Genomic DNA, 27,513 nt, shown 5'->3' with positions numbered 1-27,513 from the left:
ACAAAAGACTCAGAAAGCACAAGTCGTGTGAATTCAAAGGATACTATATACACGCCTAGCACCCGATATAATAACGCATTACTGAATCACAAACAACAAACCCTTACAGTCCCATATAGTGTCTTTCACATAAATACATGTGATAATTGTGGTGATTGCAAAACATGTTTTAAAACAAACAGTATTTGAAATCGTTTACATAAAAAAGATCTACATTGTGTGGATACACACTGAAGTAGACATTCCGTAATAGTGTACTACAGTGTTATTTTTAAATTTGGGAAGATCACTGGATGCTAAAAGAGAATCGCACCATCATCGGGCAACAATGATGTGCAGTCTACATAGCGAATGCAGTGAGGACCTGGAGTTCTTGAGGATGCCATCATGTCCAAACAATGTTGAAATTGTTATTGCATATTTAGATTATTTCCAATGATGTAGGAGATTAAAAAAAACATTGGGCTATTCGGTATGTTTTCAGAGAGGACAGTTTTGGGGTTGATGGTGGGTATTTTTGTTGTGGAATCCCAAACTCTGATTTTGAAATTTACACCATCACCAGTTGGTACCTTTTAAATTAACCTGATGGTTTTATGATGTAATCTGAAACTCTTCCTCTGTTTATAACTTTGTCATTCTGTGCTTTCCCCAATATTATTGTTAATGATTTAGCTGCACTCTTTTCAACGGCCTACAAAAGTCAGCCAAGTGCAACTGTAATGGAGGAAAAACATTTATCTGAAAAAAAGCCATTGTGACAATTATCACAAGAAAGGGTATTGCGGGACAAAGAAAGGGAGGAAAATTAGGAACACAGCAATCAAGATATTTTTCCTTTTTCCTTTTTGCTTTTAATTTGTGCAATGTAATGTAAGCAATGTTAGCTTATCCGGCATAATAATAATAATAATAATAATAATAATAATAATAATAATAATAATAATAATAATAATAATAATAATACATTTCATTTATAAGCGCCTTTCAAAACTCTCAAAGTCACTTTACAGTAACAGGATAAGTTTTTTTGTGGGTGAGCAGCGTCAGCCACAGTCACCAGCGTTCACTCAACCCGAATTAACTCAAATAGAGAGAAAGTTAGCGAGCTAGCTATAGATAACTAATTATTTATGAGGATAAACAGATCAGAAAAATGGATGGATGGCAACATATTGGAAGTGGCCATTGTATTGGCCATAAAAACAGCAAACAATATTTATAAAATAGCGATAGAATGACAAAATACTGTCAAAGGCAACGGTCCAGTGAGTTCTTGCTTCCTTGAAGTAGGAAGTGAACTAGGCATGTTCACAAATAGCCATAACTTTGCCATAACCGATACGGCTGCAGCCTCAATGTACTCAAAATGGTGTCTATATACTAAAGAAAAAAAAAGATCATTATTTTTACAAACGAATGGCTGGGCTGAAGTGACATGTCCGCTGATCTGTAGGCTTTGTATTAATTCATTTCTATCCAGCAGCAGTCTGCCTGTTTCGAGTCACAGAGAGGTTGTAGCATCCCAACTGATTTTGGGTTCAACCTAGCATTGTCAACAGCCAATTGCAGGAAAAATACAGGATAGGAAAACAAGCATCGTCTTAAGTCTTGTTTATTTTGCACTGATGGAGGACGCAGCCAGGCTACTCTGAAGACATCCAGTTATAGGGAGAGAATGCAAATGCCACATTGATATTATTTAGATACTGATATTTTAGATTGTTTTCATTAAGATGTATGTTTCCACGAAATGGGGACAGTTTCGACGTTAAGTTGTTTGGGCATAGACTAAAGAAATTCCTCCAAGAACATGTTTACGATTAAACATACTCAAGACATATGGGGCAAACCAGAATCTGAGAATTTGACCCACAACATCTAATTTGTGAGGTGAATGTATGTAAACTGTATTGAACAGTGAAATATGTTTGCAATAACGGTGTAAACTGTGCACTTTACTGTGAAATAACACTGTTAATCATAAATGTCCTCATTCGAACCGTTCAGTGCCATTTTACTGCCTCTTCATTGTATATTTAGGACAACTCTCTCTCTGTCTGTTTCTCTCTTTCTTTCTCTCTCTAGCTCCCTCTCTCTTTCTGTCTTGCTCTCTTTCTTTCTCTTTCTCGATCTCTCAGTCTCTGTCAAGAAATATATTTAATCAATGTATCGATGTGTCTGCACTATGATCCAGCTACATAAATCGGCACTGTGTACGCAGTGTACAATGTACACTGTACATCGATGCTGACCACACATCACAACAATGCTATTAACAACATGCTATTGATGGGTTGAACTAATGTAATGAATTAAATAATTTTCTTCTCAAAGTTGACCATGGCGGTGAGGAAGAGAGTTTCAAGTCAAAGCAATGTGTTTGCTTCTTTGGAAACATTTTGGATTTAGCAAAAAACAATATCATCTAGATACGACAGTTCTTGTGTGTTGCCTTTGTACATATTAAGTGTAATAATGGGAACCTGGCAATTTGGCAGCAGCAGTGGATCCCATGCAAGGTAGTTGGATAGATGAAAAACTTTTTATTTTGTTATTTTTTTATGAAACTCGATTGCAAGTCATCTCGTGCTCAAATAATTAGTGGTTAGAGAATACGCGTATACTTGTGCGCAACACATTTGTGTGGAGTGTGGGTGAATGATGGTTTGTTTACATTGATCTATATTGAGGATTTTTAATGCATAAAATGAGCCATCTTACTGTGGTAAAACAACAATTTAGTATATAAAATGAGCAAGGTGGTCCCGTTCCACTTTACTTATGTCAGACCAGTAATAGAACTAGCTTGTTCTGATTAATGTAGCTTTTTTTTTACATTTTGGAATCAGAATCAGAATCAGAATCATCTTTATTGCCAAGTATGTAGAACACACAAGGAATTTGTTTCTGGTAGAACACGCTGCACTAGTATCGTCGTCAAAAAAAACTGCTAAATGGCACTATACAGTTCCCTACATCAGTAAAGTAGGGATGAAAATTTCAAATCTTATTTTAAGGTTTCAAATTAACATTATATTTAAGGACTGAATTCTTTAAACATTTAGCACGAATAAAAAACTTACTATGTGTTTTAAGTGAGCCTGCTCAACTATTATTCTGCATTTTTTTTCCATTCTTTCTCCTCCCCGTGCCCTTGCTGTGCTCTCCCTTCTATGTTGTCACACTCTCGTCTATCCCCATGTTCACTTGTCTATCAAGGTAATGAATTCATAATCTTTCCCAAGCGCTTTGTAGATCTCTATCACGGCGGTAGATAAGAGGGAGCATCATTGCGCTCTAATAGACGTCAGTCTGTCGCTGCCAGTGCACGCATATGTAGTTCATGCATTCATGCGTGTGTGACTGAGAGAGAGAGAGAGAGAGAGAGAGAGAGAGAGAGAGAGAGAGAGAGAGAGAGAGAGAGAGAGACTGTGTGGACTGTCTTCTATCCACTATATATATATATCAGTGGTGTCAAACATACGGCCCGTGGGCCAGAACTGGCCCCCAAGGAGGCTCGATCAGGCCCGCAGGATAATTTTAAAGTGGCAAAATGCATAAAAGACATGGAATTAATATTTTTAATTCGCTGCAATTCATGGATTGTCAGCGTGAATGCCTCGGAGCATTAGAGGAGAGAAAATGTTCTGATTCTAATTTGCAATGAAACAATACCATCGATGAAACAGTCAAATGTCAGTGACATTTTATCAAGCCCCATGTTAACGTTAGCATCGACATACTTCTGCGAGAAGTAGATTGCAGATATCAAGTATGGAAGTTTATGAGCCGTGTGAAGACTAGCTAGCAGTAACTTCGCCTCTGGACCGGCAAATTGAATTTCATTCCGTTTTCCTGGATTTTTACCAAACACGAGGAACGGAAAACCATTCATGTTAACGGTGAGTACTATCACAAAGTTATTTCAAATAATGCATTCTGATATTTTGTTGAAAAGTGGCTGCGCGTGTGTGCGCGCACGCGAGCGTTTGTATGTGTGCGCGCGTGCGTGTGGCTCTTGCTGAAAAACATTTCGAAATATTTTACTTTTATGGCTCTCTTAGTCAAAAAGGTTCCCGACCCCTGCAGTAAAGTCTCGTTATATCGATATCGGTTATATCGATAGTACTGCTTATTACCATACTATTTTAATGAACGCAAGGAGAAAATTTACATGCCGCAGGATCGGATATATCGTTAGTCCAGTTATATCGATATCCAGTTATATCGATATTTTTTCAGACTCCCGAGAATATCGATATAACAAGACTTTACTATATATATATATATATATATATATATATATATATATATATATATATATATATATATATATATATATATATATATATATATATATATATATATATATATATATATATAAAACTAGGGCGTCTATCCCAAGTGCCATACACTGACGCATGCTTGTGTTTATAATAGTGCCTTGGATGAGGTGATGTAATGTCTTTCAAGTGAATGGTTTCTGGAAACAGGTTGTCGCCTCCAGAGACAGAAAGAGTAATTGCCTGTTGCTATCAGGGGTGATTGTGCGTAATCGCATATGGGTGACATTGATGAAAGGGCAAGGAAAAAGAGGACAATAAGAAATGAAGCGATGGTCTTTGTGTAGTCCAGAGCTACATTCACTTAGGTTACTTCACCTTTTACCTATTCATTTTGGAACATGACACACCTTTTTACCTTCTGAGGCCCCTGAAGGGAAAACTTTGATTCAGAGTACAGTATATCACAAAATTAGAATGAATGAAATATTTTGTCCACTTTTTCGCGAGTTGTTCTTTTTAGGGTCATGGGCATATTGGAACCTATTTCATTTGACTTTGCGCAAGTGGTAGTGTGCCAGCAGCCAATGGCGGGGCTCATACAATAGAAACAGACAAACACTGAGACTGAATCCATGCAATTACAATGACTGGGCCACAGCGCAAGAAAGGTTGTTTCGGGCGTAGCGGCTGAAGGAGGGAGACTGGTCGTTTCACTTGCTTAACTGGGAGCATCTTCACACAGTAACATGCTGTTACATGAATCTGTAACACGAAGCAAACGATTGAACACTCTCCCTGAGCACTCTCTCTAGCTTCCACTCTCCACATTTACATGACATTTATGAACACTCACATGGAAAACAAAACATAGAGCAAGAGCAAGCTCCTGCTGTAGAGCAGTCTCATTATTCTGTTATGGATTGCACGTGTCAGACAGTAAGTGCTCTTTTTATCCTTCGAAAGCACTAACCTCGGTCACTGAGTGCATTTCCCATCCAGAGTGAAATTTCCCATGCTAAGGCTTACACCACCCGGAAAATGACAGCGAGACCTCTGATTTTCTTGTAAGATTTACCGGCTAGGTTAAATAAGGGGCTGTGTTGTAAATAAAAAGACAATGAAGGACCTACGTAACAGAAATGCTTTTTAGGGGTACAAGATCGTTAATCGTTAAGTTTTTTGTTCTTTTGACTTCAAGACGGCGCCGCGAGAGTGGCTGCCTTTCCAGCAGCTCATGTATTTCGTTTTTCTACTTTCATTCCTTTCATCACTTTGCTGCTGTGAAATGTAAATTTCTCCACTGTGAGACTAATAAAGGCATATCCAATCCAATCCAATCCAATAAGGCCCCTCACCTTTTTTACACCTCTTTATGGTGCGTTAGATGTCACGCTGACTTTTCAATAAAGGGCAGATAAAGGACTGTAGAGGATTGCTTGCGGCTCAGTGTGGCCTTCTGCCAATTGCAAAGACTGCTGCTGTAAAGATGGCCTCTTCTCATTTGTGACTCTTTGCATTCCTCGAAAAGTTTGAACAAAAAATATTGCTGTGTGCTCCTTCGATTGGGGCTTTCATTTAATGCACTCATAAATTGTAGCTCCTTTTACGGACTGTTGAATTTCTGTCCTTCTTGTTCCCAACCGTACTGTAGCTCATGTTGCATTAACTTCAGATGAGCATTTATACAGTATTTTTCCATTGTACATTATACATCGGTTTTAACAGCTTGCCCTGATGGAGTATATCAGCCGAGCTACAATGGTTTTTATTTTATTTGGTTGTGTGAAATGGTTTTAAGATCAAGCTGCAATGCATGTCTCCCGATAGATTTTACGACTCCATCCGACCCCCTTACAAACAACAGCTGTCAATGGTCAAATTCAAATTGAAGCAGCCAATCACAGTTACTCCACTCCTCAAATGGGCTTCTATCTATCTATCTATCTATCTATCTATCTATCTATCTATCTATCTATCTATCTATCTATCTATCTATCTATCTATCTATCTATCTATCTATCTATCTATCTATCTATCCATCCATCCATCCATCCGTCCGTCCGTCCGTCCGTCCGTCCATCCATCCATCCATCCATCCATCCATCCATCCATCCATCCATCCATCCATCCATCCATCCATCTATAGTCAGTCAGTCATTCAGTCAGTTTTTATGTCTGTTTGTCTGTCTATCAACATTATTTTACTAAATAATTTAGCAAAGACAAAAGCATACCTGTAATATTTCATCTTTGACTTTATTTTCCGGGCCACGTTAAATGTTGTGGTGGGCCAGATCTGGCTGCAGGCCTTGAGTTTGACACCACTGCATGAAAGATAATCTGGTTGTGGTTTAGTTTTCATGTGTTAAATGACACATTGGCATGGGCAGTTACAGTATTTGTTGTTGTTACTTTACGTAGTTAAATGCTGCACAGGCTTATTGGTTTAACATGCAGAGTTGGTTAATTGAGAACTCAGGTTCCAGCATTTCAGAAAATGGATCGTGGACAGATAGATGACTGTGATGAGTGTGATTAATGGATGTTTATATTGCTATTTCAGGAACTAGAATTGAATATAAAACTTAAAGGACAACCAACGTCACTTTTTTGTTTTTTAACTGACATCAGAAAAACGTTTTATAGCATCTGAAATACCCAAAACACGCAGTATGATATGATTTTAGTCAAATGCAAAACACCAATAAAAATGACTTAAAGTGTCCAAAATCTTCAAAAAATTGAGCTGCGAATTGGGCATTTTCAGAAAGTCCCGCCCCCAGTTCGTGACGTCACGCCAAGACGTCTAGCATTGCTTGTGAATCAAAACAATTGCTTCAGATTCGGAGAATATGCTTTCTTGTTACACATTCAGTTATGAATATAATTTAAATAGTTCTGAAAAGGAAAGCATACATGTTTGCAATCGATTAAAGAATTTGTGCCATTTTGAGGCAACATTGGGGGGAAATCTCTCACCCAAAAAAAGAGGCACAAAATGGCGACCTCCTGTGGCCACCTCCGTTTCCACAGGCTGATAAATTCCTTATATGGCGCTTGTACACCCTCTTCTGGCCTTCTGGCGGCTTTTGGGTGCAACACGAGGTCCCCAGACCAAACAAGTACAGCAAAATGCATTGACGTGATTGAAGGACCGCTAGAATGCGTCTTTTTTACGGTCAGGGGCGGTCCTTTAGTGACATCATGTACGGGCTCGTCACCAACTCAAAAACAAGACTTCCTGAATATTCAGCGCGAGTCTTAAAACGTAAAATATAGCTATGCGGTGAAATCTTTGTAAAATACGCTCAGTAGAAGTCATTTGAAGCCATTTTACAAATTATGGACACAACTTGTCCGGAGACGTCGGTTGTCCTTTAAAGCTCTTGCACGCACCAACTGGTTGACGGTACAGCGGTGGGGAGCAGATATGCGAAGTTCGTGGTGCCAGTGAACGCAGCACAAGACTCTGTATTTTCATTCTGCCCCAGTGAGGGAGAAATGAGGGTGAGGAGGCGGAGGAGGAGCGGGATGAGGAGGAGGAGGAGTAGTAGGTGGTGAAGAAGGAGGGTGAAGGGGGGGCATTTGACTCCTGTCTCCCAACCCCCAGTCAGTCCGTGCGAGGTGGATTTGGGAAGAAAAGATTTCAAACCTGCGACGTGGAGATATCGAAAAGAAGCAGAAAGGAGACGTTTGGAGATCCATGCGCGGCGTTGTCGCGCATGGATTACCTTGGGTTATTTTTGTGTAACTTTTGTTGTTTTTTTTTATTGAGGAGATTCTGCCTTGCAGGCTGCGATCGGAGAAGGAAATTATGTTTATCTCCGTTACACTCTCGTTCCGTTATTGAATGAAAGTGGAATGTGCCTTTTTTTCCTCAAGAAGGATACACACGATCGCTTTTCCTAAAGAAATTCGACCGCTCCTCACAAAACGACCTGCACGGATTTTAAAGGCTTCCCAGTTGGGGGCGGCTGGGGGTTGTCGCTTACTTTGCACTAAGAGTTCAAGTAAGTTTATTTTTAATGTACTTTATTTTACTACATGATTTATTCGGTAAACGTCACGTTTTTATTTTGTTGATGAACGTTTTTTATGATACCAGAACTTTTGGCCAGGACCGTTTGATTCACAGAATGAGGGACGAAGGGTCAGTTGACGCAGAAGATAAAAATAAAGGCTACTCGAAAAATCCCTCTTTCGCCACAGCTACACGTTTCTAACTATTTTCTTCCCATATATATTTTTGGTTTTGTTTTGAAGTAGTTAAAATATCATTTTCAATCAGAACAAATCAGAGCCAATAATGTTCTAAGTGCAAAATCAATGTTTCGAGATTAAACGGACAATCTGAGGACTTCAAATGGGAAGTTCCAACTTTCAGAGCAACAATATAAATACCACATAATGTAGAGTCTGCAATTTTCCTCAAACTTGGAAACCAGTTTAAGTGTAAATGGGTGGCTTTTGGTCAGTATGCTGCTGTTGGAGAAAAGGTTGAGTCTAAGAAGTGTCAATGTTTTATTAATATTTGTTTTCAAGTTTAGTGAAATAGAATACAACCCAGGGTGAATGTATTTTGAACTGCAGATTTACTGCTATTTTTAATAGTTTTATTTCAGTTCACTAGTGATTGTTTCCAGTAATTATTATGGACCAGTCCAAACACAGTATCAAAGGATGTTCATGTCTACTGTACCTGGTAGTTAACCATAATGTTTTCTTTTTATGGATATTGTGCCGGTGTTGTGGCAAGACAATATGTATCTAGAGCCAAACCATTTGTTCAGGAAAAAGCACCGTTAGTTTGATAATTCTGTTGATATAACAAAAAACTGTATTCAAGTGGTACTCACTGTCTGTACAATTCACACTGTTAGGACAACATGGACCCCCACGTAAACATTTTTCTTTGGTCAAACAATTATGTATTCCAGCTGTAAAAGTCAAGTCTCAAGGGCACTAGCCATTTTCGAGAAGTTTAGCATTAATAAACTGCAGTTGCAATGAGATGTTAATAGAAAAACTAACTCTGTCTTGTTGTCATTTTTTGTCCTATTTGAATTGCAATAGATCTTAATTTCAACATTCTATGTCATGCTAATTCCTATGCAAGATAGCCTGATCACTATAAACAAATCAATGACACTCATTTGAACAACTTTGGCCATGGAGACTTGCTCAAACTCAGTCACTTTTGTCCTTGACTGTAATTAAAATAACAGAGAGCTGTCTCAGAATGGTGAAAGGTCAAACATGGTGAGGCATGGAATGCTACCAGAAATTATGGTTCCAGGTCCTTACTGGGTAGGAAAGGAATGTTGTATTTTAAACTGTCATGGAAGTTTTTTGTTTTGTTTGACTCAAGCTCATCTGTTTTATTTTCCGGCATTCAATCAAATTGCGAGTTTGTACACCTAAAATCATTCTTCTCCCAATGAGTCGCATGTTGGTTGTCCTTCACAATAAATGGAAATCTCATACACAAAGAGGCTTGTGGCCAAGCCTTCTGGATTTTTCATGTACCTTATAATTTAACACTTTAGCAGCCTCGATCACTGTGAAATAAGTGGGCAAGAGCGACAAAAGGCAATAAATAAAATTGCAGACTAATCGGAATTCCACAGCGTCAACTATCTGGCAATTAAAAAAAAATCTCTTCATGAAAATAAACAGATCAATGCATTTATGAACTCAAGCCTTGCAGCAAAGGTAATGAAGAGTGGAAGCGCGAGAACAATGCATCCTTGAACATTGGTTTTATTGGAGCAAAAACTTTTGATTCTTCCCCAGAGCTCCTTTTCTCGTAATTGAATGAAAAGCGAAATGAATTGTAGCTTTCATATGATACGAGTAAGACTACCCTCTATGTTTTACGATTAATTTTCCCTGCAATCTCTCTTTGACCAACAGTTTTTTTAAGTTTGCACTACATCAATAGAAACTTGTCGACGGAAATTGAAATGATAAGCAAGTAAAGCTACTTCATATCTTTACAAACACGCCCACACACACAAAATCATCCATAGTCCCTCGGGGGAAGCTGGTCAACTTCTGATTTCTTCGTATTTTGGAAATATTGAAAATAAAAAGAATCTGCACTTGGGTAATAATGTCCAGAGCACAATACCTTTGATTAATGAGACTTAAAATTATATTTTTTGTAATCTAAAAACAATAAAATCTTGAATAATAATAATACATTTCATTTATAAGCACCTTTCAAAACTCTCAAGGTCACTAGATTTGTTGCATCCTTACTATGCAAGTGTCATGTAATTAACTGCTATTTACAATCTAATTTAACATGTGATGATGCAATTGTGGCATACATTTTCTCATGTTCATTTCTGAACAACCATTTGAGGAAGTCAGAGGTTAATAATTTGATGCTTTATTAGTCAGTTTTTTAAAATTTATTTTGGGTGATGTTGGATTATTTGTTTTCTAATTCTTTTTTGTTGTTATAATACCAAATGTCATGACCTAACGGATTCCACTGTGCAATACATGCCGATAATTGATTTACTTTTGGTTGTAGGTTTACAATTACATTATTTTTTTTCATACGATTTTCTTTGTTCAGTTCAATCAAATCCAAATTGGGGGCCATTTCAGTGGCATCAAGTACTTTGCAATTAGTCACAATGCTTCTGATGAAGCAACACAGCTAATAACAGCTGCTTCTAAAGTGAGTGTCATTGCAAAGAGGAAAGGGGAAATTATGTGCATGAACAGCGGTGCTGTTGCCCTCACAGCTAATTGTGTTTATTCATTTTAATTAGCCCAGAGAGCTAAATCAGTGCTCTTTCGGTAACATTAGGTGCAATTACTGCAGTTTGGAAACAGGAGGCACTGTGGCTTGTACAGCGTGGGGTTGTTCCCCTCCCTTGTCAATTACTCCTCCCCCTTTGTTTCTTCATACATTGGGTCGATCAGAAAATAAACATACAGTGATACCTTGGCTTACAAACTTAATTGGTTGCCAGACAGTGTGTAAGGCGAAAAGTGTGTATCCCCCCCAAAAAAATTCCCATAGGAAACCATTAAAATGAGAATAATCCGTTCCCAGGTTCCCATAAAACACAATTTTCTACTTTCTAATTGTCTAAGCCTTAAAACTACACAAAATATACATTATTTTATGTATAATAAATGTGATGTGGTATTATAATTAATTAAATAAACTGTACTGTATAATACAGTTGTTTTATATACCTTTGTGATGGTCGTTCATGATGGAATGGAGAAGACGGTTTCCTCAGCATTAAACACTTGATGAGGAACATAACCTTCTTCTTTATGGTGACCTGGAAGTATCCACACTTTTTGCTGCTGACAGAGAATAGACTGGAAAAGATACTGTCCAGTTTAACAGTCTCCCACACAAAGGAGTATATTTAAAAGCTACCATGATCGCACGCACACACACACACACACACACACACACACACACACACACACACACACACACACACACACACACACACACACACACACACACACACACACACGGTAGCACCATCCTTTGTAGACCTCGTTGGCGGTGTGGAATTGCTGTACTCTCCTCGTACAGCACTCAAAAATCATATCGACGCAATGTTATTTCTCCATCCAGAGAAAGTACTGTATTTTAAGGCCAAGGTGAGGTAGATAATGCCGTCAACTTGAGCTCATTCGCCGAATTTCAATGAGGATGACTGTAAAGTTGTTGTGCTCTCAGTCTAGTCACTACATCAATGGTCCCATTAGTATGCACTGTACCATTAGTATGTACTAGACATGTGTTTGGGTTATTTTAGGTGATCATTTGTTTTTTTGCTAACTACAGGAGAGATTGTATTTTTTTTCTGTTCAAAATCAGGCCTGCCATCTATTTGTATAGCCCAGTTACATGAAGATGGGAGATTGTTGTCACCTAAATGAAACAATCAGTGCTTGACGGAAATTGCTACAAAGTATTCAATGTTTCTGCCAGCCTGTTGGCAGCCTCCTATTTTAAAAAATGTATATGTGTAATAAATATCCCTTGCTGAAGATTTTTGTTCCAGTTGGCGTTTGTTGTCATGGCGCGCAATGTTTGAGTTGTGTTGCCTGCTCAAAGCTACGTGGACTCCACTTTCTCGGCGGCTTTCAAAACTATCAAGTAAACTTTTCAGTCAGGGTGTAGTCAGAAGCAGGCTTCTGATTGGCTGCCGGTGCCGAGTATGAAAATTGACAAATGAACATTAGTTTGGCAATTTGCATATTCGGCACAGGCAGCCAATCAGAAGCCTGTCCACGTGGCTCGTAGTGGTTTGTTTGTGGCTTTTGCGTTATTGAATAAAACAAACGTTTGATTTGAAAAAAACAACACTTTTTTGTTGAAGAAGTTGTCTCCCATCTGGGCCGAGACGTTTTAAAAGTTGTACGCCCGACGTAAAAGTTGTATGCCCCGGGCCACCGGGCAGACGCTATTTCAAACACTGTATATAGTATTTATTCATTAATTTTAGAGGAACCTCTTCAGGTAGTTGTTGTTGTTGTGCTATATTTTCTCCAGTTGATGATGATTGCCCTCACTTTGTCCCAGCCTTTCTTTAATGCCCTGGAAATAATTATACTTTAGTATCCTTTTCCTGACTGTTAGTTCCAAACAATGACAAACTGGGTTACAGATGATCTTTGCAGACCATGGCTTTGGCTGTGACTCCAAAAATGTCAGAAAAAGCCTACCAGAACAGTTAAGCTTTACATGGGATTCACTTGAGGTGCTTTAAATGGCAGGTTGTTTAAATCACAATTAACAAAAGTTTGTATGTGACTATAGTCCATTTTGAACACAGCTACAGCCATTCCCACTTATGGGGGCGGTGGGCACTTGTGCAAGCACACAATCTCGGTTGTTTATTTTCACTTCCCATCTTTAAAACATTTATTTTGGTTTAATTTAGTAGTCATTTGGGTACAGTTTTTAAATTCATCATGTTTAATTCACAAAAACATCATACACATGTATCGATGAGAAGGTTTCTTCAGCCATCATCTGTACAAATTTGAAGGTTTCGGACGTTTCGCCTCCTATCCAAGAGGCTTCGTCAGCGAACTAAAGTCTGACTGGTCGTAGCAACCACTCATTTGACGACAATGAGGTTAAAATCTTAGCAAAAGAACATAGATGGTTTGAAAGGGGGGTAAAAGAAGTGAGTCTTATAAAACAACAAAATCCTTCATTAAACCGGTCTGGTGAGGTTCAATTTGGATCGTTCATACAATAGCCTGCTTAGGCAAAACAGGTTAGGCAACATTCGTAATGCTGATGAGGTGATACCGTTGGGAGTGGGGGAAATGGGCCAGTCGTTAGTCAGGAATGTAGGAACAATCAATGGGGCCACAGGGAGTGGTCCTCTGCTCCCCCCAACCTGAGGGTAGGGACCTATCATAGCTGTGTCCGGCGCCGCCATGGCTGGACATTAGGGATATATAAATGGGGCCGATACGACCAGTCAGACTTTAGTTCGCTGACGAAGCCTCTTGGATAGGAGGCGAAACGTCCGAAACCTTCAAATTTGTACAGATGACGGCTGAAGAAACCTTCTCATCGATGGACCACTCCTGTACGACTGAGAGCTTACACAGACAAATACACATGTATGCATCTGTGTATGCATGGATGTGGTCCTGCTTTCAGATGTTTTAAGGTGATACCAGAGGATTACTTAGACACTTATATCCAGTTATTTGGTACACTGGTGAACTGGCACACATCAACACACTAGATCCTAACAGTCCTTGTCTGACAGCCTCAGTGAAAAAAAAATCGATACACTGTCACCTTCTGTCCTCTTGCCCCTTTTCTTGAAACCTTCAGCTCTGCAAGCATTGAGTCACCCAACGGTCTCCAAACTTACATTTGATGTGAAGCAAGTGTGGAGCTTCTACAAAGTGCTGATGTTGCCCATTTCACATCGTCTGGCCAAGAAATATTGCGCAAAGTTTTCTTTTTAAAGACCACACATAATAACACATACCAATTTTCCCTTAGATCTAGTCCTCTCATCCTAATAGTTACAGTATGTAGTTAACATAAATAGTGAGCGATAATTGAGATCCCATTATGGACCAGCGGCAAAGGGGGGTGTTCGTTTGTTTCTTTGTCTGAAACTCTTATGGCTGTCTCCTTTTTTCTTGTCTCCGGCTCTTGAGCCGCTTCAATGTCAAGTATTATTACCAGCTGGCTTGCGTCTGATTGATGCGCAACATTACCCTTGAGCCGTCTGCCTCCTCCTCGCGAGCAAACCATGTCTGGTCAGAAAGGTTGCCCTGTGCTCTCCGAGTGTGACCCCTGTGAGGTCCCAGACATGTGGCACCTGGGGAGGGGATAAAACTGACTTCCAGTTCTTTTGCGTGATTGGCTAGAGCAGGTTGCAGTTACCTCATTTAAACACATGTGGGTTACATGATGCATGCCAGTTGAGCCATCTGCATGAAGTGTGTATCTGGGAAGCAATTGCCCCAAACCATTTCTCTAATTTTAGCCTGTTCACCCACATGAGGCAACACTCTTTAAGCCTTGCCAAGACTAAATGTATGACAGCTGAGTAGTAAAGAAGGTCAGTTCTAAGGTCTGGACCCTGTAACAGGCAGTCTGTCTGTCAGCAGGAGTGTGTGTGTCTGTGTGTGTGTGCATATGTGTGTGTGCGTGTGCATGCGTGTGTGTGTGCGTGTGTGTGTGTGTGTGTGTGTGTGTGTGTGTGTGTGTGTGTGTGTGTATGCGTACATGTGTATGTATGCTTGTGTTTAATTTTGTCTCGAATACAGCATCTCATACTCTCATGTCCCCTATCATTTGACCACATATTCAGTCGTAATGCGATTGACCATGACTAGGAGAGTCCCATTTGATTGGAAGACCAGCCACCTTTTTGTGCTCAACACAAAACAGTTTAAAACTGCAAAATTTGATATTTACATCAGAATGTGTAGGTGCATTGGCAAAAGGGTAACATTGCACTCCTACTAAATAAGCATCTGTCAAGCCACTCAGGCATTACCTTAGCATCAGTTCAGAATGAGTTCTTTTTATACATTTTAAAAAATGTAATAATGAAAGGTAATTTGTGGTTATTGTTTATCAAATAACACATTTTTGTTGTGTGGAAATCGGGAAGTGTGTTTTCATGGGTGCCATGTACCAAGAGCATAAATGATCCAGAATTATTGTACTTTGGCATTACTGTATAAATAATCCCATGATATGGTCTTGCCAAATTTTATGTGGTCAAAAGCTTGGAGATGAGAGCCGCCAGAATCATTCAATAATCCTCACAGTCTTGTTTCTATTGTCCCTGTTAATTTTCCACAGCCTCAAATTTTGGGACATCTGGCACTATGTGTGTGTTTGGCTGGGGGGTGTTTAGATGCCCTAACGGGTGGGAGGTGAGTGATGAGACAACAAAGAACACGTGTCTGCAGGCTGAGGGGCTGGGAGAGGGAAGTAGAGTATCCAAAAAAGAGGAGGCTGATAATTGATGGGTAGAAGTAAGTGTGCATGCTTGTGTATATGTGTGAGCGCACATGTGTGTGCGTTGCAAGCAACTAAATATTAGCTTCTGGGAGGGTGAGAGTAAAACATAGGGTACCCATGGAGAGGAGTCTTGCCAGATGAGGCTGAGGAGAGGACTCGAGCAAGGGAGAGAGGAGATTGGAAAGAGAGTTGGAAGGAGGTGAGGGATGCACCACTCATCACTAGCCAAGGTTAAGGAGGAGCAACTACCTGCCTGTCAGGCTGACTCTTCATACCTATGCATCAGGGGATACGTGTCCCAGTTTATGAAAGATGGCGGGCGTTCAATATATGGGCCACTTAACAGAAATGCTTGGCTGTGAAATATTGCTAGGATTGAATTGTATGCAGATACCACCATCTCCTTTCAGTCAAGATCCTTGTTCCCATGCCATTTTCAGTGTAATCCATATTTCATTCTGCCTGTATAGAGTTTGGCGCACTGCATGCATTTATTTAACATTCATACATTTCCACAACACCAAGGCACCATGCACTGAAAAGCCCAATCATGAAGCCATGTCAGTAATTACAATTTCATTAGCCTGAGCCCTTTTTTTCAAACAGATGCCGCTTTAGCTTTGAGAGAAATGGAAACAAAGACGACATACGATTGTCTGAATGCACACATGACAGTGGACCAGTAGTGCATAAAAGAGAAAAGATGGGAGAGAATCCACCAGAGGCAAAATGCATTGAATATCCTCTCACTTTTTGTCACTGTGCATCTCCGGGAAGAACATGTTTGTGAGGCGTATCGCAGTTGAGTGCATAAAAACAATCCCTTTACGTGTGGAGAGAGAAGTTGACCTTTGTATGTAAATGGTGACCGCAAGTATCCACACTTTTTGCTGCTGACAGAAAATAGACTGGGAAAGATACTGTCCAGTTTAACAGTCTCCCACACAAAGGAGTATATTTAAAAGTTACTATGATCGCACACACACATACCACAGCTGCAGACACACACACACACACACACACACACACACACACACACACACACACACACACACACACACACACACACACACACACACGCACACGCACACACGCACGCACGCGCGCGCGCACACACATATAGGCACACCATTATTGGATTGGATTGGATTTGCCTTTATTAGTCTCGCAGTGGAGAAATTATCCTCTGACAAATACTACATGGAAACGGGGGCCAGTAGGGAAGACCAATGTTAGCCCATCTTATCAATGGAGGTGGCCTACATTTTTCTTTGGGCGCTAATGTATTTGAACTTGTGCCCTAGAGAGATACGCCATAAAGGCAAAATAGGAGGGAGCAAATTAGGTTTTGAGGGTTTTTTTTTCTTTCTTTTTTTTTCAATTATTATTCATTTTAAATTTCAGCCAAACTGTCATTTATATGTGCAGGAGTGCTCCCAATTTTGCAATCACCAAAAGGGCAATGGCCTCACTTTCCAGCTGCCGCTGGTGAGGCCTGTGCCAGGGCTCAGAGGCTATTTCATGCCAGATGAGATGCACCCAGCTGGCCAGGCTAAAACTGTTTTTCAGTTCAAACAAGATCACATATTTTGCCAATCCATCCCACACATTTAAGTTATTACTGGGTGTCTTTGTGTGTTGATTAGACTGGGAAAGCATTTGTGGTAATATACAGGTATCAAAGAAGTCCAAGATGGCGCCCGAGTAGGCAGCCTCAGCAAGTGCTCTCATGAGCCTTGCTTTTTTGTGGTTGTTTTTGTCTTGTTTTGTGTTTTCTTTTGTCACTTTGTGTTGTTGTGCATCGTGTGGAACGGATACGGATTGTTTTTCAGCATTTTTGACCACGACATTCATCAAGGAGGAGACTGTGCTGAGCGGGTGCGCCTTTTCGGCAGCATGAATATGCCAGTACTGTTTTTGAATGGGAGGAATGTCGGAGCCATTCGACTGCCATCGCTGGACACCAAAGGGGCCATTGTGCTTTTTTGCGCCTGTAATGGGCAGCATCTTCACAGCCCCGCTTTGTTTAGCGGAAAGTTCAATGCCGTTGGACGGTCTGCGGCTGGATGGATGCATGGCTTGAGGAACCCGCAATAAGAAGAAAGGAGCGTCAGCGCAGAGCGCCGATGCGTATGTGGAACTGTTGCGGCTTGGAATTGAAGCAAATTTATGTGGAACAGGAGATGTGAGACAATCTCTTTTCGTCAATGGATGCTACAGCTGCGTGTTTGCTTTCAACATTTAGCTTGTAGTTGACATGCACATTCCACCATGATGTCCCTGATCCACTGGTGGAAAGACGCTTTGATCCTCTCCTCTTTCATCTAGAACTGTTTCATGTCATCACAAAGAGGGTACAGCAAGTCCTGAAGAATGAATGTCTCTCTGTGTCTTTGTTTTGTCATATTGTCTCTATGCTGTCATATTATTTGTTATTTAGTTTTTTTTTTGTTCTTTTGACTTCAAGACGGCGCCGCGAGAGTGGCTGCCTTTCCGGCAGCTCATGTATTTCGTTTTTCTACTTTCATTCCTTTCATCACTTTGCTGCTGTGAAATGTAAATTTCTCCACTGTGAGACTAATAAAGGCATATCCAATCCAATCCAATCCAATCCAATCAATACCATCAATTGTGATCTGTTTAGCTGGGTTGATAGCTTTTTGCATCAAGTGTACAGATGACCTGTGCGGGTTATTTGTAGAGCCTGATTGATGGGATATTTTATCTTTTTTCTATCCATTTTCTCACTATTCTCACACTCACACTTGTTTTTTTTGTTTCAAGTTCTGTCATCTCCCTTTCGCGTGTGTGTTTTCTCACTCTCTCTGTCTGCCTGTCTCTTTAATGTTTAACCCCCCCCCCACTGCTGGGTTCTTGACCAATCACGTGGCTTTAACCAAAGACACCATTTTTTTTGGGAGAACGGCCTCACTCTCTCTCTGAATGTAACCCCATCCCCCACTGCTTCCTTCTTGACCAATCACGTGGCTTTAACCGAAGACTGGGGGCGGGGAATAGAGGACAAAAACAGTGGCCACCATTTTCTTGTTAGGAGAACGGGCTCATTCGCGAACGACACATCACTCATTGTGGCAGCTCCGTGCGTATCCCGAAAAATAGAATTATAAAAAATAAAATCATAAATGTAACATGGCGGCCCGGTAGTCAAGTGGTTAGCACACCGGCTTCACAGTGCAGAGGTCGCCGGTTCGCGTCCCGGTCCGGCCTCCCTGTGTGGACTTTGCATGTTCTCCCCGGACCCGCGTGGGTTTTCTCCGGGTACTCCGGTTTCCTCCCACACTCCAAAAACATGCATGGCAGGCAGATTGTGTCCGGTTAAAACTTCGTTTGTCTTTCCTGGTTCGCGCATTGTCTGGAGTTCACTTGATAAAAATATCAGCAAGTACAATAGATGGTGGACAAACATCTACTTTATTCCAATGAGGCAGAGAAAGCACTTCTCCTCTCGGTGGGACGAAGACATGAGCACACGAGCACAAAAAAGCAAGAGTAAGCAAGAAAGCAAAAGAGAACGAGCTCCCGCTCCTACAAGTTTTTAAACTACAGAGTGGCGATCTGTTGTCCAATCAGTTGCGAACAAGTCGACCTTTCCCGTCCAATCGGTTACGAGCAACTCAGTGTTGGGCGGGTCTTAGATTGAAGTTGGAGCCGCTGCTTTTTTCCTTCCACGGCTATTGTACTAATAAGACTGATAGTTTTATTTAACTAAATTAGACTGAAATTAAACGTGCACAATTCATAATATATACTAAGCTAAACATGAAAAAACATATGTTTACTTAATATAAACATGAAATAACGTAATATGTTTACTAATGTGCATAAACACTCTATCAGATTGACTACTCCAAATTGTCCCTAGGTGTGAGTGTGAGAGTGACTGTTGTACGTCTTTGTGTGCCCTGCGATTGGCTGGCAACCAATTCAGGGTGTCCCCCGCCTCGTGCCCGAAGACAGCTGAGATAGGCTCCAGCAACCCCCGCGACCCTAATGAGGAATAAGCGGTACGGAAAATGAGATGAGATGAGATAAATGTAACATTCGTAAACCGAAAAGTTCGTAAGCCAAGGGGTTCGTAAACCGAGGTTTCACTGTATTTGGAAATACTCAGGACTCCGAGTTCGCCCAAAGCTTACAAGTACATACCCAATCTATCACTTTTACAATCTGTCATGTTACCACACAGAGAAACCAACAGCTGCCTGTGGCATGTGCCCCAATGTGAAGGTAATGGTCAGGCCTCCAGGCTGTGAGCCTATCCAGGTCGTAATGAAGTGTCCTTGTCTATTGTAAATCACAGTTGGGTCTTGTTTGGTTGAAGCCTTTGGGAAGCTTGCATGGAATAGCATACGCTGTATGGCACAATGTACTGTTGATGGAATAAAGTCAGAGAATAACAACTTCTTCTTGCTTGATGCATTGTAGGATTTGAGTCCCATGTTATATGGGTTCTGAATATTAAAATGTCTGGGATGACTTTAATGATCAGTGGAACACAGTTATTCTTGTTTTATCTGTCTTGGGCATGATCTTGTGAAGATGAACATAGTAGAGGAAAAATACATTTCACTATAATGTAGACTGTGGATTTTATGGGGAAAAACTGTGAAATCTAGAGAAAAATATGATTAGAGCGATTGAAGCGGTGGAGATGTGGACACAAGCATCGGAAGAATATTGAAATGAAATTAAAGGTACAATTTTGTCACATGCAGTAGCAGTGACTTTAAGACCTCATGTATTACATTTTAAAGATAGCAGTACTGTAAAAAGCCTTTACATTCAGGCAAAACTAGGTTATGTAAATAGCCTAAAGAGAACTTGGGTCTGTCTTTGAATCTTGCAAGGGCACAGACGGTATGTTTGTGACTATTACCATTTTCACTTGTAATTATTACTGATCAAGTGAGCAGTGGGATGCATTCATACTTTTGTTCAACATAATGAATAGAAATGTGTGTTAAATTCCCTTGAAGGGGCTCAAGAATCAAGGGTTCCATCAATGTACTGCTCCAACAAGTCCTGTTGTGAAGGTGACATTGGCCTCTAAGTCCTCGTGACTTTTTTTTTTATCTGATGGCTAAACAACCCTGTAATTGACTCTGAAATAACATCCAGCAGGAGACATTGACCTTCAGCAAGCCCATAAGACACAATGTACATTTACATTTTTGACGTTCAAATCGCGGCCTACCTGCATCTTAATGTGCTACAGAGTAAAGCCGCCTCACACAACCAATTTGCACTTTGACTTTGGGTATGTGAGATATTTTTACTGTGTTTGTGATCTCGCTTGATCTGACTTGGTGGGAGGTTATTGGATGCGGCGGCTGCATATGCTTGACCTGCTAGCATCAGCTCAGAACCGTCGACAATGATTTTGGAGTGTTGGATGAATGCAGAATAATGGATGCATGTGTGCATATGTTACAGACATTTGTTTTTTAAATTCCTGAATATGAAATGAGAAATGTGGCAATAAACAAAATAAGATTCACAGATAACCCAAGGTTGCCATACTTACAAAAAAAAACAATCGGAGTGCCATTTACTTGAACACGCACACACACACACACACACACACACACACACACACACACACACACACACACACACACACACACACACACGCACATGCACACACACACACAAAATTATATTCAATATTGCATTTTCGTTTCAGGTTTATTGGTGTCCCAAAATCCAAGCTGCTGTGCAAATGCCCAGGTGGCTCAGTCAGTCTCACGGGACCTTGTTAGTGTTAAACTCACACTTGCCACAGAGCCTTCATTCAAGCTTGCATCTGATATCTGGGGCCTGACGTGTTCCACAAATGAAGCCCTTAGGTGCACAAAATCATTCATTTCAATGATGTTTGTGACCTATTATGTATAGTTGAGGTTAAATATATGACATGCATATCTTCTTTTTCAGGTTGGAAATATTATTGAGGATAAAATTACTTTTAATTACTTAACCACAAGAAAAACAATAAAAAACAATAACTTTTGGAATCAAAATAGTTGTATTAAATCAGGAAAAAAACAAACATGTTTTATTGTGGAGTAGTTTCTGTCATTAAGGGCGTCTTTTTGTAACTGTGATTCAATACTGAGATTTTTTTATCTTGAAGTATTTGTTCTGGAGTGACCTAATCCCACCGTCTGTGCTATGCTATATGTGGTTATTCGCAGAACTTGTGATAGTGAAAGGGCCTGCTTTCTCACATATAGTACGCATCAACACAGGAAAATCACTTTTTGAATCTCCAGAGAAGAGAGAGAGAGGAGGATGGAGCAGCTTGCTTCTTGCTGAGCAGTCTTCATGACAGCTGAACAGCTTGAGGTGTGTTGGAGCGGCAGGCCATAAACACACACAACATACTCAAACGATCATATATGTAATGAACACACATCAACAGATTGGTTTGAACACATTTCTTTGTGGACAGCTGTCCTAAACCATCCCAGATTCACTTTCCTTGTCCCACGGGCCCATCTGAAGTGTGGGAATGCAAATCCGTACTGTGATAAGACAATAAAGTCTGCATCACCGGTTGTCGAGTCCATCACTTGTCATGCTCTATCAATATCAATAAAGCACCTTTGCTCACAGCACATTCCACCAGGCTTTCATTCAAGCGTTGTTTATGCGTAATCAGGCACTGGGCTGTCACCGCTACTGATGGCTTATTGGCTCGCTGTCATTCAAGCCATTATTCAAAACCATTTCCTGATAGCCACCTGCCGTCATGCTCCCGTTCTGCATTTCTATCACATACCCCCACTTTGCATTCCCTTGTTACAAATCATCACTCCCCAGTCAGACTACACCCTTAACTGTGATTAAAGTCCCTGGATGCAAGCTTGCATGCATATCAGGTCTAAAAAAAATAATGAAATTCTTTAGAAAAACATGTTTTTTTTAAACGACTAAATGATGAAGGTAATCCAAAAAATGCAAATGTGCATTTGATCAAGCAAATAACACAAACAGAACATATTTGTTGAAACAGAAGAAAGGGAAAAAATGGTTGAATTGGGATCAAAAAGATGAGTGATTCCATGTGGGTGTCATATTTTCTCTCCATGTTCCCTCAAGAACTGTTCTGCTTCTGTTAATTGCCGTGGCATTGAGTCATTGAAATATACATCCTGACCTTTCATGATTTGTGAAGTGCATTGTTCTTTCGAGGCTAATTGTCACATAAGTCTTCTTCCTCTCCAGAGTTAAATGGCGTTGCACTTCTGAAGCTGTCACGCACACCTGCTCATTCATTCTCACAGCATTCTATCACATGCTGTGTTAAAAGATCTGCCAAAGAATGTTGCAAGGCCTTAACCTATCTCAAAATTACAAACAAATGACTGCTTGCTGGAAACAAAAAGTGACATTATTTCTTGTGTTTCTTTCTGCCAGTGTATTCCCAGTAATTTGCTTTGTGCAATTCGTTCGAACCAATTCACAGAATGACAGGTGGTTATTTTGGAATCAATTAAAGTCGGTGGATAAATTACGCCAATTGAAGATTAATGTAGATTTCTCGAAATCCCAGAGACCCACGGAAGTTATGAGCAATATCAATATTGATATGGAATATTTAGAATGCAGAAGTTCTGCAAATCTGCCTGCTCTGTCTTTTCTGCCTTCATCATTTCACAAAATGGTCACTTTGAACAGAAACAGTACTTCCAAAGGTCACTGCCTGTTACATACCGACTAAACCCACTGTGGTTGACTGGCTGCAGTATTTCCCTGCATTTGCTTCCCGACTGTTTGAGTATACAGACAGCTGTTGCCGTTACTGGCTCCACAGTCCTGTCTAGGGCTAATATAATACATCCATCTGGCGATAATAAGTCCATAGACCCCATCTCATTCGTTTCTTAGAATTTCGTCTCATAACCTTGAAAGCAGCCTGTTGCACTCATTGGTTAATTAGACTCTTCTACTCCGATTGCTTTGAAGGAAACTTAATACAAGGTCTGATTTATTTTTTTGTGGTATGAAACATTGTTTACAGAGGAGGGGGGCTGGGAGGTTCATTGACACTGCAGCTTTGCGGGGGTGATCATTTTTCCTCTCTCGCAAAATGAGGGCAGATGTTTCCCCCCACAACTCCATACAGAGTGATACAGCACAACAATAGCACTCCTATGCCAAAAGAGAAATGGCAAACTCGTTGTGAGTCATAGAGAAAGTAGAAACTCTTAAACCCCCACGCCACTCATCCATCACGTTAAAACAGCATGGGCACATGCAGATTGAATAACAACCCGTGCCTGAGGCCATTTTTTGGGCTCTCTTGCATTTGTTTTTGATTTTGGACTCAATGAAATCGATCACAGTGACTGTCATAACAATAATGGGCATCACATATTTAGATATAGTTTCCATTCAACATTCTTAATGACATGTGCAGAGTGCTAAATCAGTTAGGATGAATGGTGCGCTAGCTGTGTCCTGCTGTGACGGAATGTGTGGTGTTCAGACACCTACCAGATGTCTGACCTCTAACCTTTGCCCAGAACACCCGACTCAAAACTCCCCTCAGCTCCCACCTCTCTGATATTTGTCCTTAAGTCACTGTTACTCAAAATAATGGGCTGTCTCTGCATGGTTGTGGTTGCCGTTCGCAACTTGTGTTTTTTACGCTTGCCTAATGCATTCACATTATACGATGCCTGAAAGAAAAGACAATTGTTATTTTAAGATACAATATGTGGTACTTATCACTAGCAAGAGACAATGTTTGTATTGCTGCTGTCTGAAGAAAAATGTGTATTTAATAAGATCCACATTCTTCTGTATGTATTGTCTGAATCAAGTGAAAAACATTTACATATTTTTTTACAAAAAATAAAAGGTGAAGACAACTGTTGACAAACCATATTTGGTGCAATGATGGAGAACAATTGTATCATTTTTCCTTCTGATTGATGGACAGTTTTCTTGTATTTCTGAACTGGTTAAAATAAGTCAAGGGGAATTCAACTCATCATATGCCCTGCATTTTGTTTTGACGGCGCACAGAGTAGCCGATCACACATAATGGTCATGCGGGGAGAGACTTCAGAGCAAAATTACCTTTTAAATGGCGCTGAACTTCTTCACCTGGAGTTTTCCTGATGTTGCTTTGCTCAAGAGCACTTCAACTTTAACCAAGAAGGCAACGGGCATTCTCCCAAAATCTACCGTAGTTGTCATCTTTGCAACATTTGTCTGTATCAGGATTCAAACCGTACCCTTTCAGATGAGCTTATGCCCCCATGACAAAATACAAAGTAAAATATCAATTGCAGTCCTTTAATGACACTCTTATGGCGCCTTCCAACACATTGTTCGAATCGGTGAGGAACATACCAAGACACTTGAAATTATACCTAGTCCTCATTTCGGTCATGGGTAACTGTAGCCTATCTTATCTTACTTTGGACTGGTCTCCAGTCGATAGGGAGGGCACGTTTTCAATTAAGCTAACACGCATGCCTTTGGAACGTGAAAGGAAGCCAAGCCAAGCCAAGCACGGCCAACCACTATTTCAGTGTGCTGGCCCAAAGGAGGCAAACAATAAAAAAATAAATAAAACAAAGAGGCATAAATAGACCAGGGGGCCAAAACACAGTTTTACATTCCTGGTTTTATAACCGTCCAATCATACAGAAAAAAAGGGTGTGGTGAATTTACCGATTTCTGTTGTCTAGTGTATGTATGAAATAAAATCATCTGGATCCAGTTACATTTTTTTTAAATAGTCTCTTGAAATTATTTATACAAGCAGATGATTGTGTTGTGTGCAGCCCCTTGACACAATAAAATTGAGTAAACTCAACACACTGTTTTTCATGTAATGATTGATCTTTGCTAAATGCCTTAGCTCTGTAAAGTGTTCTTGGTCATTAAAAACTAATTAAAAAAGATTTATAGGCAACCCTACTGTTTGTGAGGAATAACAATACTGCGAAGAATGAAAATCTGTGACTATGGGACCAAGACCTTGGAAAAACACCCACCAAATATGGGGAAAAAGAAAAAATGGAAATAAACAAGGGTTTCTTTCAATGATGGGGGATAGTTATGTAGTGAATTGGTCAATGCCAAACGGCAAAGTTGCAGTGGTTAAGTACCAATATTCTCAAATGGCACTGAGTGTGTCAAGCCTACTGTATTATCATGGTCGACTTTTCACGGGCCTTTACCCCAATCCACGCCGTTGTCCACAATAGTGGTCAGATGGACACAAACCAACTCTTTGTTGCTGTGGGTGGGAGGAAAATAAGACGATCTCACAATAGCTTACAGTGTGTTTTTCCATAACACACATTAATGCCAACCCTGCTGCATTCTTATCTCCCACACAAAGCACCGACAAAATTCTTTACAGGTCACACAATGAAGCCTTGTACATAGATGGTTGGACAAAGGATGGAGCACTTTTCATGCTGTCATGCAGGGATCTGTTTCGAAAGAGTTAGATGTGGCTTTATAGCTATAATGCACATTTAACAGCTTCTGAAGAGGACTGCGGCAAAGTAACATCGTTTTCCGGGTTGCTTTGATTTTCAAGCCTCAGTTTTTTTTTTCTAACATTCAAGTTGGCATCAACATTTTTTTTACATGGAAGCCCCTTTATGCATGTGTGACTGTCCAATATGATGATGTTTTTGTTCGTTTTTAGTATCAAATAGTATCAAACTAAGAGTATTAAAAACGACAGTGTCATTAGGTATCCTTAGGGTACTATGACTTTTATACTCATTCATCATTTTGGTCTATAATTATGTAATAGTATGGAGTATTGATGGGGAAATGATGCTTCGAGGGGTCTCATGAACCACCTGTATTTTGTGAATGTGGTAATATTGGTTTAAAAAAATTGGTTTCAGAGGTCAGTGTGCTTTTCAGTCCTATGTTGTACAAGTAGGATTAAAACATACAGCTGGTTCATCAAATATTTTGAATCTTCATTTTATTGAGCAGAGAAGCAAAAAATACATTGGTTCTTCAAACCTTTGTAAGCTTAGTTTTCTCACTATTAAACTTGACTGAGATGTTTACCACCAGTGCCAAGTCTCTTGGAAGATATCAAGCGCAGCTACTTAAAAAATATGAACTACACAATGTCCAATCACTCTTTTTTAGTATGTAGTATTTTTTTATTTTGATGAGCAGAGAAAATAGTGTGTTCTTGCGCGTCAGTCTTCATAGTTGTATGTCTTGAAGTGTAAATGTGCATTTTTGTTTGAAGAGATCTAACTTTGGTTCTCCCCTCTCGAGACTGAACTAATCAAAGTTCTCTGAGGACAAGAGGCGCCATTAAATTGAATTCTGAAAAGGAACATTGCCGAGTCTCCGGCTTGATTATTATGTTGAATGGAGTGGTAGCTGGCAAAGAAGACAATAATTTGAGTGTTTAGTCGGTAAAAACAACCCAAGGGTTTATCTGTGTTGCAGTGTACAAAGGAGGAAAAAGGCAAAATAGTTTTTTTTTCTGACGGATTTTGTAGTTGAAGTGAGAGAAAAAGAAACATCTTCACTAGATTGTTTTCATGTGCCACGATATAAAAATGAACAAGTATTCCCAATTAAAACATTGAGCTTAATCTTTTTTCAAGTTAAAAGACTTGCAACTGTAAAGCTAACATCCTTTATTTCTATTTTTATAATTACTTTCAAAACACCTTTCCAAAATTAAAA

At 40.0% G+C, this 27,513-nt stretch overlaps 1 protein-coding gene across 4 annotated transcripts in view; it reads left to right on the top strand.

Moving 5' to 3' along the window:
• The window catches only part of ptprsa (protein tyrosine phosphatase receptor type Sa), a 241,764-nt gene that overhangs the window by 63,825 nt on the left and 150,426 nt on the right, over positions 1–27,513 (top strand). Inside the window, exon 1 of one of the 4 annotated variants that reach the window (XM_089001603.1) lies at positions 7,863–8,299. The exons of 1 other annotated variant lie outside the window; for it this stretch is intronic. The gene's annotated coding sequence lies outside the window, so the exon portion shown is untranslated. Of the gene's footprint in view, positions 1–7,862; positions 8,300–27,513 lie in introns of those variants that run through there. 2 more of the 4 variants (XM_089001605.1, XM_089001606.1) reach the window with 2 other exon arrangements.

The sequence above is a fragment of the Hippocampus bargibanti genome, linkage group LG07 (genome assembly GCF_051943395.1).
Source record: "Hippocampus bargibanti isolate YZ-2025 linkage group LG07, ASM5194339v1, whole genome shotgun sequence".
Lineage (NCBI taxonomy): Eukaryota > Metazoa > Chordata > Actinopteri > Syngnathiformes > Syngnathidae > Hippocampus > Hippocampus bargibanti.
This window is presented reverse-complemented; position numbering and strand designations above follow the sequence as displayed.